This window comes from Schistocerca piceifrons, chromosome 1 (assembly GCF_021461385.2).
Source record: "Schistocerca piceifrons isolate TAMUIC-IGC-003096 chromosome 1, iqSchPice1.1, whole genome shotgun sequence".
NCBI classification, from domain to species: domain Eukaryota; kingdom Metazoa; phylum Arthropoda; class Insecta; order Orthoptera; family Acrididae; genus Schistocerca; species Schistocerca piceifrons.
This window is the reverse complement of record NC_060138.1, coordinates 327,457,489-327,473,601: the sequence shown is the minus strand read 5'-3', so window position 1 is coordinate 327,473,601 and position 16,113 is coordinate 327,457,489. Positions and strand designations below refer to the sequence as shown.

Genomic DNA, 16,113 nt, shown 5'->3' with positions numbered 1-16,113 from the left:
CTGTTGCCACCCTGCTTATCTTATGTTATTCTGGAAAAATTCCTTCTCTGAAAGAGCTGTTTGCTATGTCCAGCAGTGGTGAGAGTATTTGCTCACTTACTTGCTTTATTACCTGATTCGATATTTCATCATCACCAGCTGATTTCTTGGACTTGACTGTGTGGACAACAAAGGATATAGCCAATCACCTGATAATTTCACTGAAAATTTCTTCTGCTGGATAAGAATTATTTAATTCACTTATACAGCTACCTACAGTAGTCCTTACTGCACAAGAAACCTAAAATATTTATTTATTTTTGTAAGCCTTGTTCTGGTATCTGACTGCCATGAAATGTTGTTCATATTTTCTGAAATCTGTAATTATTTTCTGTGATTGGTAACCACTGGTTAAACAAAGACTAAGCATTATTACCATCCAAACTACAGATTGAATGCAGATGATTCATAACTGAGTATATTAGGATACGAGATATAAAGATACATGATTTGAAATTTGCACAAGCAATACATCTTTCAATAATTTCCTTTCAGCAGTTATAAGTCTCGTCTCTAATCCTAAAAAAAATTATGTAAATACCAACTTTACATTCCACAGAGTTTAGAAACTTGTGCCAATGTAAAATATTTATCATGAATATGAAGAAGTTACTAGGGTAGGATTTCTAAGAAATGAACTTTTATCTCTGCATCCTTCAAAAGTTATCTTGGAAGGTTTAATCAGTAGTTCAAAAACATGGGAATAACTTAAAATAAGGTTTAATAACAAAAGTCAGTATACAATGAGAGTCTTCGGGTGTCACTAGCTCCACAAATCCCATAGTCCATACAGTAATGAACCTGAGTATCAGGTTCTTAAAAATAAATGGATTTTTTAAAAATCTTTTACTAACCTGTAAGTCCTGGAGTGGAAGGTAAAACAGTGGGGAAAAAGAAGTTTATTGCAAATATGAGCAATAAAAAAAAACATTATTAAAACATTAATTTTTTGAAATAAAACATTACATACCTGTAATGCTTCTTCCTTTCTGCACTGCTCTCCTCTGAAGCCATATTGCCACTGAATCAACCACACCAGTCACTGTTATAATTCTATCACTTTCTTCCTGCCTCATTCGAGCTACACTTTTCTGAACCAAATTGTTTATAATCACTATAAGGCTTCCCAGCCTTTGAATACTATCAAACACGATGGGGAATGCAATACCACCTCATTGCAGCAACCATCCAGACTGCCTCATGGTTTCAACTCTGTTATGAAAGATGCAGAATTAGATATTTCTGTACTGCAACACATTTCACAATTTTCTGCAAATTCCTAAGTCACGTGCACAATGATACAAAAATGTGCCTGCAAGGAAGTGGGGTGAACAGGTGGTGTGTGCATGCACTTTTATGAAAATAAAATAGAAAAAAAACTACAGCAACGCAGAGAGAGAGTGTGAGTTTACGAAGCTAGACTGGTGACTGGAAGCTACAGTCAGAGATGGCAACACCGTTTGTAGCACAACACAGCGTATAAGATTTTATCACATATAGCAGAAGAAGAAAGGAAAATGGTAACCTTGCATAATCAATCTTAATGTGTAGAGTCACACTCTGTGAGTTGCACTTTTTGAATTGTGAAATGACTCACGAGACTCAAATTTGAATATACAATTTAAAAAAATGGAAGAATCAGTGCTTCAGGAATTACAAAACATACGACTTTTACAAGTCATATAATCAATCAGAGAAATTTTAATAGAATGTATACCGTTAAAAAAGATCTGAAATTATAAAAATATAAAAAAGTGAAGATAACTGCCTCCATCTGCTAATGGTATTGTTTGTCAGATTGTGTTATTATGTGAACTCAGGCTAGATGCATTATAAATGCATCCCTTTATAAATATTAAACTATATGACATGTAGTAGTAGTAGTACTAGTAATGGTGGTGGTGGTGGTGGCTGTGGTGGGGGTGGTGGTGATCATTGTTCTATTCATCTGTGGATCACTTTTACAAGGATGTTGGACTAGTGTGTTTCCTTTCATAACACAATTTATCTTTGAAGTTTTTGTTCATGGTTTTCTGCTGAAAATGTTGAATGCTATGCTAAGTGAGTGTCACCAACTGTCAATCAGAGGCAACCTCATGAAAAAAAATAGAAGAGAACATGTATTAATCCTAGCATACACCTTTCTATGCAAAGGAATGGAAGTGCTAATAATGCCTCACAGTGAATGGCAAAAGTTTGTCTTCACAAAGGCTAACAATGCCCACTCAATATCAGGAATGAAGTACAAGTTTGTAATTTAACAGAAGGAATGCATTTGTAACCAGGAAATTAGAAAACAGGTTACTTTTTAAGCCTCCTACAATGAATCTGAGAAATTTTAATACACAATAGTGACATATTTTTGTATGGACTTACTCCAACAGCTAAGTTATTTTTCCACACTGTAATTCACTTTAAATTTATCCAAATCCCAAGTCACCTTCCAGCATGTTGACATCTGTCTGACACTTAAATCCAAACATCAAACGAAGTAATACCACCCAAAAAGCAGTAACATCTCCATTTCAAATACTGCCACCCTATCCAAGTCAAATGCTCTTTTTACGTCAGGCTAGATATCTGTGGGAATTGTTTCAGCTCAATCATCATCAGTCACAATTTTCAGGTTTTCCTCTCCCACTACTACTCTATTGATCTTATCTGCAAACAGATCTCCCAGGAAGTCTTCTTCACTATTATTCTAACCAATTCATTTCCCACTTCCAAAACAGACAACAACATCCTCCTCAGTGCGCAACACTACCAAGATTTTTTTGCTGAGCAATAACTCCTTATATCAAGTCCTGTAATGAGATCCTTTTCCTTGATAACCTTCCTGCATTACTCCCTGTCAACTTCAGACAACCTCCTAATCATCTAAAATTGCACTTCTGACTAACAGACAGAAAAGCTATTGCAGCCAAACTGCATGGCCATTTTCATGACTAATAAATCTTCCATTAGAGAACTAGAGTATCATGTCACTGTTCTAGGGACATTAGGATGAGTTCACAATGAAGTTTATTGAGTATAAGTAAAACTCTAAAAGGTATAGTACACTGCATTCAGAAACACAGTTGTATATGTCATGTAGTTTAAGAATTATGACTGATTCAGTTAGTAATGAGGCTTTTGAGACAAACTGTATCAATTTACACTTGAATGTTATGAATTCAGATAGTACACACTTTCAAGAATTCCATTCTCTTAATTAATAACGTCAGTCAATAAAATATTTTTAAGAATGACTGTCCAAAGTTGAATCAGCTAGAGATCCATAATTCTCTGCAGGGACTGGATCAACTCATTCTTCAACCTATGCATTTCCCTATTTTGAGTAACATGCCCATACAATAAAAGAGCTGTAGAATGACTCCTCACTCAATATTCAAAATAGACAGTTATACCTCTGTCACAAATAGATCATCCCCAGGGAATGTAATTGACATCTCAGGTGAACAATATAAATCACACAGTGAGACAAAAGTAGATATCACCTAACAGTTAGTGTGAGCACAACTGGTTTGTCTCATATCATGTTAGGGGCAGTAAACTGTTCTCTTATCCTGATAAATTTACTGCTTTAAAGTATAGCTGAATCAGGACATGTGATGCGATACAAAAATCAGACCACAGTTTGGGAAGAACAAATATCTACTTACAACTATCAGAAGACATCAGTCACTTTAATATTTATTTAGCCATGTATTGTGCCAACTGAATGCTGATAATCTTACAGGAGACTCAAAAGTAAGAAACAGGACAAGAATAAGAGAACTGTTCAAAGGTTAGCTACCGGCCAGCCTTCTACAGACATCCAGGATCTGTCATCCTAACTGAGATATCAACTTAAACACTGAGGTAAGGTGGCAAAGTGTTAAGACAATGGAGAATGGTGATTCAAATGACCACCCAGAGACCCAGATATAGAGCTTCTGTGATTTCATTTAAGGCAAACACTCGTATGGTTGTCTTGAAAGTTTCCATCAGAACTTGTGCTCTGTCTGTAGCATCCATTTCATCAACAGAACATTAAACTCTAATCTTCCCTCCTTCAATTTGCCTGTATATTCAAGAGAAGGAAGTTTGCAAGTATAGTTTGGGGCAAGGGAAGGTTGATGATGTTAGCTCGATCCTGAAAAGGGGCTGGGGAAACATGATATATGACTATTTGATATCTCAGAATATTCTTTAAAATGTACTGGACTGAAGTGAGTTGCGAGCTGTTTAAAACATGAATCTAGGATATATTAGTTATCCTAGCAGTATGTTATTTTTGATGATATTTATTGATATGTGGTTTGGAAGTTCCTAGGTAAGTGCAAGATTACAATCCCAAAGGTTTGGTGTTCTATGCTTAGTTTGTCCTGGGACTTTTACTGCCACTTATCTTCTATGTCATCCCTGGCAACCATTTATGTATGTGCAAAAAGGATGAGTTTCGCCATAGTTCAGTGTCCATGTTAAACTGTAGGTCCCCCTATAACTGGCTGGATAAGCCAATTTAAACATCACAGGATGACAAAGGCATATCAAGTCCCATAGGATCATGCCTAGTAAAGCACTGTGATGGTCAAGCCAACCTTTAGGTTGATGGCAGCTTCACCTTTAACTCATCTACACTTTCACTTCAAATTCTACCAAATCCATGTGAAATGTCTAATTCCCACAGAAAACAAGAAAGTGTGACCACAACCATAGGTATCCACACTTGCCCCCCCCCCCCCCCCCCAACCCCCACCACCCACCCCTCTTGGAATTTGGAATACAGAGTTTTTATTCATATACTGATTGGATAATTGTCAGATCTCTGGAATGTAATAAATTTTTTGTATCACCCACAAAATTTTGGTATTGTGGCAACAGTCCCCCATTTACATGCTCATAGAGCCAGTCTGTAGATCTGTGATTACAGTCATAGTGTTTAGAAAAATACTGATAATGGTGAGTGCACACTTTGATTTTATATTGTGCAAATAATGATGTTATCAAAGTTGCTAGAGTTTGTCGGTATTACAGTTCTTAAATTAATTGCATGACAACACATGTCCATTTCAAATATTAGGACGAATGGATTTTAAATATTATGTTATTCTGAATTGCAGTTTCTTAGAAGTTATGTTATAGCAATGTACTAAGCACTGATATAAAGAAATTATTAATATTACATTAAAACATTTTATATACTTCACTGTGACTTTTATTAAAACTGTAGGTATCTATAAGGTGTTTAGACTGGTTTATAGTGGAGTGAATGAAAGTTAATACTAGCAAACCAGCATTACTTCGATGAATCTTTGATGCATGCAGAACATATTGATTGCCATTCACTTGGGCCTTTTCACCAGAGGGAATGGAAGAGAAAATAAGATAATGAACATAGCATACAAACACTACATTATAGTTTTTGGAGCTAATAATCATCACACTGTACAGTCAGAGCCATGATCAGAGCCGTACTGAGGGGGTGGTGAGATGGGTCGCTCTGTCAATGGTGCAGGCATAGATGGAGCATAAAAACTGACCAGGGCAAAAAAACAGACTGTTTCAGAATTAGATGGGAGAGGTACGTGGGTTCTTTATCCCAATGGTCCTATCTTCTGCCCATAAAAATAACTTTTTCCCTCAGCCTCTGGCCAGAACATACATGGTGTTATAACAGTATCATTTTGTCCAATAAGAATCATTAAGAAATGACTACTATTGCACAGATGTCCAATAGCTAACATGCTTCATGTGGCAACAGTGCCCTTAATTCACACAGCTGTCACAAAGCTCACTCATGTTCATCAATGAAGTTCTCACTGAAATTTTCCTATGGTATTGTAGAGTATCAAAGGTCTCAGTTCACATCAGAGAGAATTATCAGTTGTTGATGCTTGTTCACTTGCACACTCAGATGTAAACCAGGCTTCAGAAGTGGGGGTGAGGGCAAGTTATATTTTTGGGATATGGGAGACAGTTACAAACTAACCCCCCCAGCCTCCAATCCACCAATCCACACACTGTGTGTGTGTGTGTGTGTGTGTGTGTGTGTGTGTGTGTGTGTGAGAGAGAGAGAGAGAGAGAGAGAGAGAGAGAGAGAGAGAGAGAGAGAGAGTAGCTTGAATTCTGTCTCGCAACTGAGATAACTGCATGAAAGGATATGTCTAAATTTTATAATACTTTTGGTGTCTACATTTTTATCCTTATCACTGGGAACTTACTGAAATTACACATTGCTTGCATATGCCATACAAATGCTTTAATGAAGAGAACAGCTAATTAGGGTGATCTCATTGGTAATTTTCCCCTATTGATGGCTTGATTACCTGGTTCAATTCCTGCTACAAGAAATTATGGATTGGAAAGATTCTTTCAATGAGTGTATAAGGGACAGTCAAGTGAAAATGAGAGATATGAAAAAAAAGAAAGTTAGTGAACTGTTTACTGTTTCAAAAGTAAGCACTATAATTTTTAATACATCTATTCCACTGTGTGACAAGGCACTCATTACAAAATGAAATTTTCACTCTGCAGCGAAGTGTTCACTGATATGAAACTTCTTGGCAGATTAAAACTGTGTGCTGGACTGAGACTCCAACTTGGGAACTCTGCCCTTCATGGGCTGGAAGAAAGTATATTGCAGAGACATGGGTTAGCCACCACCAGGAGGATATTTCCAGAATGAAATTTTCACTCTGCAGTGGAGTGTGTGCTGATATGAAACTTCTTGGCAGATTAAAACTGTGTGTCGGACCAAGACTCGAACTCAGGATCTTTGCCTTTCATGGACAAGTGCTCTACCAACTGAGCTACCCAAGCACAACTCACGCCCCATCCTCAAGGCACTCATTGCCTTCATAGAAAATTGTTTACGGTTTCCTACCAAACCATGATTGTACCCAGGAGACTGTATGGAGGATGCGTAAGGGCTTCCCAATGAAACTTATGCAGCATAATAGAAACAACCTTGGCAACATGAGGGCAGGCATTATCATGCAACAGACTGATGCCATCCGTCAATGTTCCTGGGCATTTGGACTTGGCACACTTCAATTTTGCTAAGTGTCCACATGGACACCCTCCATACAGTGCCAGTCTCTCCACGCACGTTCCATATATTTGGAGCCTTGAAGAAAGACATTCATGGTTGTTGATTTGCTTCAGACAAAGAGATCCCCATCTGGGTACAATCATGGTTCTTAAGACAACCGAAAACATTTTTCCATGAATGTGCTGACCATCATATCTCACAATGGGATAAATTTTATTAACAGTTATGATGATTACTTTTGAAATAATAAACAGTTTACTTATTTGTCCATCTGTCTCATTTTCATTTGATTGCCGCTTATATGTACCATTATTCATCATAAGTTCTCTGTATTCTTTGTAATTCTCATATTCTCTGTAACATTGTAGGATTAAAAATCCTTACAGGGATCAGCAATCATGTTGGCATTTGATAAATTGATGTTCAAATCTAGATCACAATTTGTTGGCTGATTTTGCACAATTTAGCAAATTTCTGCTAATGTTATCATCAGATTGAGCAATAATTATGGCAGATATGGTGTATCATATAATGATTAGTAATTTGATGTACCATCAATAAATGAAAAAGACTTATTGATCCTAGGTTGAAACACTTATTCGAACAAGATACATTATATCTATTATATTCATTTCTGACTTTTAAAACAGGGTTAGCTGAGAGGCATTAACTGTATGAAGAGAGTGAATCAATGGTCATCCAGACTGAGTATAGATTATAAGTCTTCAATGTAGGCCAACATTATCTGCAATACTCAAACTGTATAATGTGGTGCAGTGATGAAAGTCCTTTTGTCACTTTACAAAAGAGCAGGATTCAAGTTTCATCAAGCCATACAGGTTTTGGTCTCCCAAGGTCTCCCCGAATCGATTAATTCAAATATCATCCATGATGGTTTATTGAAACAGGAGACAATTGATTTCCTTCTCCAGTGTTGTTCAGTCCAACCTTAGACTCTGTCTGTACTGATCTCTTTGTAGATAGGACATTTAACCTGAAGCTTCCTTGTTTCCTTGTTAGTATGCAGAGTCAATTACAACAGACACGGAAGTAAGCCAATCTGAAAGTGTGTCAGTTGGCTCCTGGTGAGTCTGCACAGTGTCTGGGATCAAGCTGTCTGCCTTGCTGTTGACATGTGAGTGGTGAAGGATGGATGCAACAAATAAGAGATGTCCGTATGTACCAAATTGGGATATGGTAAATTTTGGGAGGAAAGGAGTTCTATGAAGTTTTGATTAAGTTCTTATGCAAATTTACAGACACTTGCAGTGTTATCTTTCTGGAAAGTCCTGTATTCCAGGTACCATTCATGGGCATATTGGTCACAAAAGCACCTTCCTTGTGGATTAAGTTACTAAAGAACATCGTAATAGAATTGCTAAAGACAAAAAGGCATGTGTTTCTCAAAAGTCTGCTAAGTTTCCATTCCAAATGTTTGCTCTCTGACACATCGATGTCCATCCCCCCTCTGATGCAGAAAATGTGGATTGTTGGAGAAGATCACTTGCTACCAATCAACAGTAGCCCAGCTTTGATTATGTTGAGCAATGTTAAATCATTCAATTAGTACAGTATCGTTTACATTGGTGCAGATACCATACATTTTCTTCAAAGTCCCATATGATACAAAGTTCAATGAACTCTTTTGATATTTATGATTCTGGTGGAATCTCTGCTTATAAGCAGTTTTCCTGCAGTGCTGCACTCATGATCCACTTTCGATACAGATCAATATGGACATTTCACAAATATTGTCTCCCCCCATCCACTGCCATCGTGCCTTGATGCTATTCAGATACATTGATTCCTTTAATTATGAAAGCATTGACTTAAATGTGTACAGAGAGTGTCAGTTCCTGTATATATTTATATTTAAATTCATATACATACTCTGTAAGGCACTACATAGTGCAGAGCTGAAGGCACTTCATAGCAATATTAGCAATCTTCTCTCATGTCCCAATCACATATTGCAAAAGCAAAAATACATGTCAGTATGTCTTGTGCACTATCTAATATCCCTGGATCTCATGAAGCCTGTGCCAGATATATCAGGGTGGCAGCAGAAATGTCACATAGGTTCCTCTAATATGGGTTTCCTAAGTGTATGCAACAGGATTTTTGCAAAAACAAGATCGCTTTTCTTCCAACAATTCCTAATGAAGATCCCCGGGGAAACTCAGACTTCCGTATGGAGAGTACTGATCTCTCATGATCCTAGCGGCATGCCTCTAAATTAGTTCAATGTCTGCTGTCATCCCCCACGGTTGAAGATTCCAGAGGCTGGAGAATTGTGCTAGAGTTAGTCACATTAGCTCCTTGTATGCGATTTGCTTAACAGATTCACAACAATTTCCCAGACTCCTTCCAACCTATCTCCACCATTCGCCTTCTCTATGCATTGCCCAATTTTATATCGCTTCTCAGTAGTATCCCAAAACATTTTAATGATGTGACGTGCCCTCTATATTCGCCACTAATATTTTAATTGGATGCTATCGAGTTCTTTCTCTTTGTTAAGAGCATTATATTGCATTTACAAGTCACGTTCAATAAGTAATGCAACACTTTTTTTCTCGGCCAATTTTGGTTGAAAGACTGAGGAATCTGCTGTGGGACATTGTGGAATATTCCCACTTCGGCCCCTCTAGTTTCATAAAGTTCTGATAGGTAGCAACGCTATAAGTAGTTTATAAAATAGCGTCTGTAATGGAGGTGCGACCAAGCAGAGAGCTTTAACACATCCATCGCTATCAGTGAGTTCCTTTTGGCGGAAAACCAGAGAATTGCAGATGGTTGGTTGGTTGTTTGGGGAAGGAGACCAGACAGCGTGGTCATCGGTCTCACCGGATTAGGGAAGGATGGGGAAGGAAGTCGGCCGTGCCCTTTCAGAGGAACCATCCCGGCATTTGCCTAATTGCAGATGTCCATAGGCGCTTGGAGAGTGTGTATGGAGACTTGACAGTGAACAAAAGCACGGTGGGTCTTTGGGCGGGACGTCTGTCATTATAGCAACCGGAAACAAAACAGCAACCCACGGAGCGGAGCCACACCACCTGTCCTGTTGAAGAAAAACTTCAAAACTGGAGCCTCAGTCGGTAAAGTCAAGGCAACGGTCTTCTGGGTCTCTGAAAGGTTTATTCTGTTCGATGTCCTCCCTCATAGTGCAACGATCACCTATGAAGTGTGTTGTGTTACCTTCAGGAAATTGAAGAAACCACTTCAGCGTGTTTGTCGCCACAAAAATGCAAACGAACTTCTCCTTTATGAGAACACAAAACCTCACACAAGTCTGCACACCCGAGAGCTGCTCACTAATCTTCACTGCATTGTTATCCCACACCTAACCTACAACCCTGATCTATAAACTACCGCCTATTTGGCCCAACGAAGGATGCACTCCAAAGGAAGCAATAATGGAGAGGTTGTTGATGCAGCAAGACGTTGGCTCCGACGTCGACCAGTAGAGTGGCGCCATGCGGGCATACAGGCTCACCCAGCAAGGTGGGGTGAGGCTGTCTGTCGCATTGAACAGATATAACGTTGAAAAATATGATTTTGTAGCCAAAAGAGTGGGAAATAATATGGTGGTTTGGAGTCCTGATTAAAACTAGCGCTTTCAGAAAGAAATTGTCGCATTAGTTACTGAACGCTCCTCGAAAATATTTCATTACGCTAGGCGCAAATTTTGGCCAAACTTTTCAGCATTTCCTTTCCTTTGGCCAAAGAAAGATATTTTCCTGTGAACAACAGCATTATCAGCGAACAGTCTCATATTTCCCCTCACTCTGCCTGACAAATCATTTACATATAATGAGTATGTTGTTGTCCCTATTATGCTCCATCGAGGAACATACGATGTTACTTTCATTTCTAAATTAAAGGATAACGCACTATTTTTTATTAGTCAAAAAGGTATCGAGACATTAGCATGTCTGTGAAGATACCGTGTATGTCGAAATATTGATTATTAGTCAGCAAAGTGGTACAGTGACGAAAGGTTATCGCAAATCTAGGAAGTCGGAATCTACCTGTGCACCTACATCCACTGTTAGCATGATGCCATGTGTGAATTAAGTGTTGCGATCTCCACTTCAAAAATTCCAGTAACATCTCTGACACACCCAGTAGTCATCATGTAACTGACACCACTCTTCATCTGTAGCACTGATCTTTTTCTGTACTGAAAATAAGCTCACAGGAGGATGAAATTTTGTCCAATCTCGCAGGCATGGAAATACTGAAGTACCTGTCTGACAGCTTTCGACCACTTCAGATCAGTGCATTTCGTCTTTATGTCTGTTGTCTTCAGTTTCAGCACAAGACAACAGATTTGTTGGAAGGCTTGGCTACTTCCATCGACTTTATCTTTGGTCTGAGCTTCCTAGGATTTTCAGATTCATCAGTTTACATTATGGGGCCAACACCACGAGCAACTCGCTGCAGACCATCACATCTATGAGGGGTTCTTAGCAATAGGCCCCTGAGGGTAGTGAGGACTCACTCTGGAAAGTAGGAAGGAATATTAGGGTTTAACATCTCGTTGACGACGATGACCTTAAAGACTGAGTACATGCTTGGAATCGATAAGAATAGATCAAGAAACTTGTGGTTCATGTCTAAGGAAACATCTCAACAATCCCCTTAAAATTATTTACGGAAAAGAAGAAAACCCGTAAATTGAGGGTAGGGCAGGGATTTCAACCCGATTCCTCCAGAGTACGAGTCCAGTCCCTAAAAATCTGCATTACCTTGCTCGGTGGCTCGCTCTGGTATCTCCGATTAGAAATATTTTGTAAACTCTGTTTTCTTTGATCTATCGTTTTATAACCGTTTTATTGGCGATGCCTGCCAATGTAAACTCAAAGATTTTCTAAGGGAATTACTGCAACTGGATTGAAATGTTTTCACATGCTTAAGCTCGAAACTGCAATTCTGAAAACTGGTTCGGTCTAGGCAACGATATTCTTTCATTTTTTCACCATCAGGTGTATCATGTAATACACGGAACGACTTATATCACTAATTATCTTTGTTTTCATTTGCTCTGAATAAGTAATGGGCAGGCAAAATACGTCCGAAAAGAGACAGTGTGCATCTGCAATGCAACAGGCTGTAGTCTCAGTGCCATTACTGGAATGCAGCGAACACACGCGACTAAAATCACACATATGCGAAGCGAATGCCGATCACCGAGGGAAGAAATAAAATTTGGACTTCAGTGTTGTCAACAATGAAGTAGTTGAAAATGGAGAGTTGGAAGTTGGAGCTGGAAGTTACAAAATCACTGGAGCCGTAATCCTCTTGGATCTTTGTCATGTACCAATGGAAATGTATTCACATCATACGGAAAAATATACGTTGCTGGCCATTAGAACTGCGACATCAGGAAGAATAACAAACAAGATATATTACTTATTGCCGGCCTCTCGGCATCCCATGACCTGATGTTTTCAAAGCATGTGATATTTGGAGAACATGGTGACCACAGCAAAAGCCAATCTCTCTAATTTTACATTCGTGATCTCCTCGGGAGGTATAAGTAGGGGGAAGCAATATATTCGATACCTCATCCAGAAAAGCACCCTCTCGAAACCCGGGCAGCAAGCTACAACGCGATGCAGAGCACCTCTCTTGCAGTCTGCCACTTGAGTTTGCTAAACATCTCCGTAACGATATCACTCTTACCAAATAACCCTGTGACGAAACGCGCCTTTCTTATTTGGATCTTCTCTATATCCTCCGTCAATCCGACCTGGTACGGATCCCACACTGATGAGCAATACTCAAGTATAGGTCGAACGAGTGTTTTGTAAGCCGCCTCCTTTGTTGATGGACTACATTTTCTAACGACTCTCCCAATGAATCTCAACCTGGTACCCACCTTACCAACAATTAATTTTATATGATCATTCCACTTCAAATCGTTCTGCACGCATACTCCCAGATATTTTACAGAAGTAACTGCTACCAGTGTTTGTTCCGCTATCATATAGTCATACAATAAAGGATCCTTCTTTCTATGTATTCGCAATACATTACATTTGTCTATGTTAAGGGTCAGTTTCCACTCCCTGCACCAAGTGCCTATCCGCTGCAGATCTTCCTGCATTTCGCTGTAATTTTCTAATGCTGCAACTTCTCTGAATACTACAGCATCATCCGCGAAAAGCCGCATGGAACTTCCGACACGATCTACTACGTCATTTATATATATATATATATTGTGAAAAGCAATGGTCCCATAACACTCCCCTGCGGCACGCCCGAGGTTACTTTAACGTCTGTAGACGTCTCTCCAATGAGAACAACATGCTGTGTTCTGTTTGCTAAAAACTCGTCAATCGAGCCACACAGCTGGTCTGATATTCCGTAGGCTCTTACTTTGTTTATCAGGCGACAGTGCGGAACTGTATCGAACGCCTTCCGGAAGTCAAGGAAAATGGCATCTACCTGGGAGCCTGTATCTAATATTTTCTGGGTCTCATGAACAAATAAAGCGAGTTGGGTCTCACACGATCGCTGTTTCCGGAATCCATGTTGATTCCTACAGAGTAGATTCTGGGTTTCCAGAAATGACATGATACGCGAGGGTTTATAGTTTTGCGCATTTGCTCGACGACCCTTCTTGAAGACTGGGACTATCTGTGCTCTTTTCCAATCATTTGGAACCTTCCGTTCCTCTAGAGACTTGCGGTACACGGCTGCTAGAAGGGGGTAAAGTTCTTTCGCGTACTCTGTGTAGAATCGAATTGGTATCCCGTCAGGTCCAGTGGACTTTCCTCTGTTGAGCGATATCAGTTGCTTTTCTATTTCTTGAACACTTATTTCGATGTCAGCCATTTTTTCGTTCATGCGAGGATTTAGAGAAGGAACTGCAGTGCGGTCTTCCCCTGTGAAACAGCTTTGGAAAAAGGTGTTTAGTATTTCAGCTTTGCGCGTGTCATCCTCTGTTTCAATGCCATCATCATCCCGGAGTGTCTGGATATGCTGTTTCGAGCCACTTACTGATTTAACGTAAGACCAGAACTTCCTAGGATTTTCTGTCAAGTCGGTACATAGAATTTTACTTTCGAATTCACTGAACGCTTCACGCATAGCCCTCCTTACGCTAACTTTGACATCGTTTAGCTTCTGTTTGTCTGAGAGGTTTTGGCTCCGTTTAAACTTGGAGTGAAGCTCTCTTTGCTTTCGCAGTAGTTTGCTAACTTTGTTGTTGAACCACGGTGGGTTTTTCCCGTCCCTCACAGTTTTACTCGGCACGTACCTGTCTAAAACGCAATTTTACGATTGCCTTGAACTTTTTCCATAAACACTCAACATTGTCAGTGTCGGAACAGAAATTTTCGTTTTGATCTGTTAGGTAGTCTGAAATCTGCCTCCTATTACTCTTGCTAAACAGATAAACCTTCCTCCCTTTTTTTATATTCCTATTTACTTCCATATTCAGGGATACTGCAACGGCCTTATGATCACTGATTCCCTGTTCTGCGCTTACAGAGTCGAATAGTTCGGGTCTGTTTGTTATCAGTAGATCCAAGATGTTATCTCCGCGAGTCGGTTCTCTGTTTAATTGCTCGAGGTAATTTTCGGATAGTGCACTCAGTATAATGTCATTCGATGCTCTGTCCCTACCACCCGTTCTAAACATCTGAGTGTCCCAGTCTATATCTGTTAGCTTCTACATCTAATACAAGCCAACTTGGGCGAAATCACAGTACACTCTACTTTAAAAGTCACACTTTTCCGTTTGTCACTTCAGGATATCTTCCACTGTGAATCCAAGCGCGCCTACGCCAAATGTTCCTCTGTGCAATTTTTATGCATTATAACACTTCTTAAAATTCACTGCTTGTTTGAAGCATTTTAGCTGGCTGGTGCTGTGGTTGCGGAATGGGTGGCATCCATCAATTAAATGCTGCTGCTTGATAGAATCTAATACATAAGCTGGACCCACTTCCAAAAGCCTAACAACACGAGTGTACGTGTTTACGGTTTCTGACCAATCATCACGTTTGTGTTTGCTCGCATCAGGTTTATTTTTACGATGAACGGATTATAGGTAGCGTACTGAACGGAACGCAGTCGCTCTACATGCGCTACTTATCTCATAGTTCTTACTCTGCTATCAGACGCAGACACACACCTATACACACAGTGTGATTTTAAATATCTACCTGCACCAGTACTGTCTACATAATAAAATAGAGGCGTCCCTCGATTCAATCCAAGTTTTTCGTTCGCTGCAGGGCAAAAACTGAAACTGCAAACCTTTCGCAAGCATTGTGGCAAAGGGCTCTCCTCGCCCCCTCCCCCAATCAATACTAGTAATAGGAATAATCCTCATAAACATTCAAAGTCACTTATTTTGGTCCAGATGTGTGTCCAGTATTCAGGAATATACATTTTCAATAACTTTCCAGTATCCATATAGAGTTTAATTATTAATAAAGTTCAGTTTAAGAGGACCTTAAGAATAAATTGAAGCCCAATTTCTCCCACTCCACTGACAATTTTCTTAGAAGAACCAGTGGATGAATACATTATTAAGAATATGAAATAACGTGCACGTAAAATTTGACTTCTGCACACCTTCAGTGCAGTAAAGTGATCAAAGTAAAAAATTGTTATAAACTCTAAGATTTATCATACGCACCTCAGTGTTTTGTGACAATTTTTTAGTATCTGTTAAATGAAAAATAAGTTTAAGAATGTTTTTACTTACTGCACATGTATGAGAAATATTTCGCTTAATACCTATGGAAGAAACATTATGATATTCTTTTTTCTAAATATGTATCCTTGATGATCTATTGAACAAAATGTATATCTAATCTAATCCTTGTCTGACTGGAATCTGCCTGGATAAAACCACGGCTAGTCGTTCCACCTGTGTGTAGTCATGGAAGTAAATGCGAAATTTTATGTTTTGATTGTTGGTCGTTATTATACTAGAGATCTGGGTTGATCGCCAGACCGTATTCAGAGTGCTCCCCACGATGACTCCTGATATTTAGTTTTTTTTTTAAATATATTAC

General features: G+C 39.1%; 1 protein-coding gene across 1 annotated transcript in view; it reads right to left on the bottom strand.

Annotated features, from left to right (window-relative positions):
• Positions 1 to 16,113, bottom strand: part of LOC124788262 (oxysterol-binding protein-related protein 1-like) — a 421,041-nt gene that overhangs the window by 112,369 nt on the left and 292,559 nt on the right. The gene's annotated exons all lie outside the window — the stretch shown is intronic.